Source organism: Octopus bimaculoides, chromosome 9 (genome assembly GCF_001194135.2).
Source record: "Octopus bimaculoides isolate UCB-OBI-ISO-001 chromosome 9, ASM119413v2, whole genome shotgun sequence".
Lineage (NCBI taxonomy): Eukaryota > Metazoa > Mollusca > Cephalopoda > Octopoda > Octopodidae > Octopus > Octopus bimaculoides.
Window position 1 is genome coordinate 16,596,109 of NC_068989.1, and position 5,589 is coordinate 16,601,697.

Consider the following 5,589-nt stretch of genomic DNA (forward strand, 5'->3'; position numbering starts at 1 on the left):
TTTACAATCGAAGTTGGATGTAGAGGGTTTGTAGGACACAGTGTGAGACGACTGCTGTTATCGTTAGGCCTAACTCATCGTAAGGTAAATACCACCATGACCGATATCCAAAATACAGTGGAGAAGGCTAGCCACTGGATTTGGTTAAAAAGAGACGATGAGCGATGGCTAGAGAAATATTGAGCTTTGTTTTTAATTAACCAGTTGATCTAGCAAGCGGGGCCTCATATCAGTGAGGGGGGCCGGTGCGCATTGATGCCGTCGAGAGGTAGGCCCCGAAACGGCGCGCATTCTCTCCTGATGAGCCCATACACTTGCTGGCTTCCGGTATGCGGAGTTCTCGACTGGTAGCAACAGTTCTTAATAAAGAAAAAAACATTGAGGAATACAATGGCCGTGATATACCAACTCACGGAATGTCGTGGTTGGAAAGCTTTTGATTATTTATTTACTCTTTCAGATGCTCATGGGTCTGCTCAATCACGTCAAATTAAGGGAACTTATGTGGTCACTAGACGTGCTAGAAATAACAATCAAATCTCACTCAAATCGCACTATTGTCATAAAAAAAGGATGCGGTCATAGTAGGAACGGTAACATAGCTAGACTAGCCGGAGGCTTAAACAAGCAATTGTTCTGTTTAAATCGGATTTGGGTTATTTCAGTGACGTTGGCCAGTAGTTGGAATGACTATTCATTTTAATTTAAAACCTCTTGACTTCAAACTATTTCACTAACCAGTGCTTGAAGCTAGTAGCTGAGTTGCTTCAAGTATTTTGTTGGCATTTTTATTGAAAATAAACTTGACTTTAGTGGAGATTAAACACGAAAGTGAAGGGCAAAAACTAGTGGAATGCATTTACTCTGCAGCATTATTGTAGGTCAGTGGTAGCACAATGGCCCAGTGGATAGGGCAGCGGACTCGCGGTGATAGGATCGCGGTTTCGATTCCCAGACCGGGCGTTGTGAGTGTTTATTGAGCGAAAACACCTAAAGCTCCACCAGGCTCCGGCAGGGGATGGTGGCGAACCCTGCTGTACTCTTTCACCACAACTTTCTCTTACTTCCTGTTTCTGTTGTGCCTGTAATTCAAAGGGTCAGCCTTGTCACACTGTGTCACGCTGAATATCTCCGAGAACTACGTTAAGGGTACACGTGTCTGTGGAGTGCTCAGCCACTTGCACGTTAATTTCACGAGCAGGCTGTTCCGTTGATCGGATCGACTGGAACCCTCGACGTCGTAAGCGACGGAGTGCCAACAACAACAATATTGTAGGTCTATAATAGTCGTTCTCAACCATTTACTACCTACGGACCTCTTTGATTCCTATTTTACTCGAGTGAACCCTCATGGCCAATTGATGTTTAAAATAAGATCTTATATTTTTAAGGGGTTGTATTAAAAAATTGTTAAGATAGTTCATGCATTGCAGGAGTATAAGCAACTTATTGTACATAAATGTTAATAAAATCTTATATGGACCTCGGTTGAGAACCACTGGTCTATAAAAGCTGGGTGAAGGGGGAATAACTTCCATTGTGCTGATGATTAGTGATCACGTCCTGATCAGGAATACATATGAACTAGAAATATATAAAAGTGTATATATGAATTATATAATATAGTTATGAGCTTATTGTATACAATGGTCAAGTACAGCGTAACTCGTCGAAAAATGTTAAAGAGGGGGGACAGAGAGCAGACATATAAGCCAACCAAAGGAAGACAGCAATAAGTACACAATAAAGCGATCTAGCAAAAACGTTAGCACGCCGAGCGAAATGCTTAGCAGTATTTTGTTAGTCTTTATGTTCTGAGTCCAAATTCCGCAGAGGTCGACTTTGCCTTTCATACTTTCGGGGTTGATAGATTAAGTACCAGTTGCGTACTGGCGTCGATCTAATTGACTGACACCCTCCCCAAAAAATTTCGGGCATTGTACCGAGAGTAAAAAAAGAATAAGTACACAATAAAAAGTCAACATTAAAAACCATAAAATACAAGATTACTCGGCACATCAAGAGTAGTGTTAGCGAATTTTGAGAAGCATGGAATTTTCGAAGAAAGTAGTGTCCTGATATTTAATGGTCAGGGGTAGTTTATTCCATGCTTCAACAATACCGAGTGTGAAAAAAATGTTTCCGAAAACTGGGTGCTGTGCTGTTTTGTTTTGTTTTGTTTTTTTCTTTTTCTTTTTTAATATTGATTTTATATAACACTTCCTCCACAAGTAGGAGACGTTTTGAATTCAAAAACGTAACCAACGTTGTTTTTGAAAAGCTAGTGGATAATCTTGCCGGTTTCTATCAAGTCAGCCGCTAGATTTCGAAACTTTAGTGCGTTGATACACAGAGAAGCATTATGTTCAGATGTGATAAGTGACTGACAGTGGCTATTCGTTTTGTTGCTTGTCTCTCTGAGTTTCCAGCAGATCGATATTCTGACAAGATGAGGGTTCTAGACCGGAGATGCAAAAGTATAGGCGTACTATAGCCATATATAGCTTTAAATAGATAACTGATGAATGGCTGACAAAAGTCCTCCTGAGTGATGCTGAGATACTTTCGGTCTTTTTAGTGATTTTAGAAACGTAGTTTGTCCAACGCAGATCAAAATTGATTTTATATAACACTTCCTCCACAAGTAGACGTTTTGAATTCAAAAACGTAACCAACGTTGTTTTTGAAAAGCTAGTGGATAATCTTGCCTGTTTCTATCAAGTCAGCCGCTAGATTTCGAAACTTTAGTGCGTTGATACACAGAGAAGCATTATGTTCAGATGTGATAAGTGACTGACAGTGGCTAGCAGACCTCATAAGGTTGGTGTTGTGAGGGAGTTGGTAAATCACAGGTTTTTACTCTCCCCGAATGTATAATAGTGCATGTCTGCAGCCAGCCTACTGCAATTTATTCTGGTCACATTGCAGGTATGATCTATAGCGTATAAGATCCGTTCTACTTATTTTAAAGTACAGCTTAATGTCGTCTGCATATTTTAACGCAGCAACATGCTTCAAAGTTGGCGTGTTTCACTAATGTATATAGTAGGAGACCAAGAACAGATCCCTGTGAGACACCAGTTGTCGTTGCATACGGTACAGAATGTTGTCCTAGTAGCGTTCAGTGTTTTCATTTTTAAAGGTTGGGATTTGAAGATAATTTATCTATCTATAAAGTAATGTTAGTGTTAAATGAATAAAGCGTGACCGTTGTCTTTGCAAAGAGGAAATAACTCCGAATTTAGTAACATTATTTTACTCCAGAATTGGGGTTTTTTTTTTTTTTTGAGCTTTTCCATTTTTTAAAAAATCTTTATTCAATGTACGCAGACATTATTACGGCAGCAAATGGAAAGTCCTTTGAAAAACCTTATCAATAAGTCCATTCCTTTATGACGCTAAGATATACTTTGAATAAGATTTGACTGCTACTTCTAGCAAACCGAGGGATCACTTAACAGAATGCTTTAGTCGTCGTTTACAACAGCAAGTCGTTAGTTATACAAAGAGCATTGGACGACTACGCTCAGTGTCTTGGGTAAATATAATCTATTTCTTGGAAATTTTCCAAAATTATGTGACTTGACATTGGTGTATCTCTAGATATCAAATACGTCGGTTATACCACCCTTGATAATCTAAAACAGTTACCTACGAGGTAAAATACCTGACACAGGAAAACAAACACCTTAACCACTCGGCCATTTCACATTTAATACAAGCAAAAAGGAACCTATGTAGTCAACTTCCTAGAACTAACAGTCAAATTTCACCTTTCTTATATCATCTGTATAATTCATTAGATATATTCCTCTGGAAAATCTTGTTTCAGTCCGTTGGTAAAGCACGATGAAGAGACACTGATGTATCTTCTCCGGGGTGCAAGCCAAGAAGACCAAGAAGACATACCCATGTATGTCTTCTCTATCCATGACACTAATGTCGCCCAAGGGAAAAGCAGCAGCTGATACGGTTTGACGCATCGTATTTTCAAAACAAATGTTGAAGACAACACAGATCTGCCAGCTTCTGATTTGCAGTTGACTAAATCCATCTCAGCATTTGATTGGTACTAACTCATACTTTATCGACTTCAGGAGAATGAAGAAGTTCACCTCGGCAGGGTTTAAACACAGAACGTCTAAACCAGAACAAATAGCTGAAGGCACCGTGGATTCTGAGATAGTATAATACAATTAAGATAGTCTGTCTAAAAAATATAAGTGCTGCGTTTGAAAAAACTATCTAAATTTTCCTTAATCACATAATTTGAATGGCTGCCATAGACTGTTGCAGTCATCACCTGTCACCCTAAGAGATGATGTAAATTTCTTCCTTCTTTATGTTGACACATTTAAGATGACTATGAAGACCTGAGTATGGCAATAAGTCTTTCACCAGTTTTGTTAGTGCTGGAAACGTGATTATTTATTTTTAATCCACACCCTCACAGAATGACTTGAAAATGGTTTGATGCTATGTTTTCCTATGATTATTCCAGTGTATACTTCATGGACATATCTTTTGCAGAATTTCCTATATCTCAAGATGATCATGTAATAATATCCTTGGGTAAGCAACTTCTGTGTAAGCAGTGTTACATAGTGACACACTGTGCATTGCAAATCCTATCTGACATGCAAGCAAGTGGACGATAAAACTACGATGATGGACTTTCACATATGCCTGGCATTGTCTTCCCTCAAAAGATTCTTAGTGACCAACTTGAATGTGTAAATTGTGAGTTAAATTATAAAAGCTTGTCTATATAAGTATGCCATGTAGGTGGACTGAAGCCAAAACAAACCATTCACTTTGTTTTTCCTTGTTTACTGCCTAACAACCTTGACCTAATATCGAAATGGTTAGTTTTTCTCCATTTTTTTTTTATTGGGGTTTTAAACTATTATTTCTGTGCCGTTCCTGTCACTATTACAATGGCCCCTCACTCAACATTAGAAATGTTACCCAAATTTCTCTCCAGACTTAACCCACTGGATTCCTCTCTTAATTTCCTACAAATATTTACAGATGCTTATAACCTAAGTAAAGAGCCTGCAGGCAACCCCACTTCTTAATATGAAGCATTTAAGTGTAACTATATACTAAGGACTGATGAAAAGAAATCTATCCTTTATTGATTTTATGTAGCTATTAAGAACTATACATTGCATACTGTGACAATGAGAACACCTTTGGAAACATTTTATGAACCAACAAATAGACGAGGGTTTACTCAGCAGAAAACTAACCAAGACTCAATCACTTCATCTTACTGTTGAAAATTTTCAGTTGTCTCCCTTGCATCAAATCTCAACTGATCGCTAAGCCAGCTTCGTATGATGAGCAACTTAATTTTAAATATCTCAGATCGAATTTGCTCACAAATTAATAATAGTATATGCATGCTCCTTACATTAAACCCGATGTTAGTTGACTTAACCAATTCCAATCATTTTTAATTTTGACCGTTTTCATTAACAATGACAACTGCTGTTGAATGAACCAAGGAGTATATTCTCATTACATTTCTGCCACGTTACGAAATCGTAACCAGCATAATTTAATGAAAAGTCATACAAAACAATA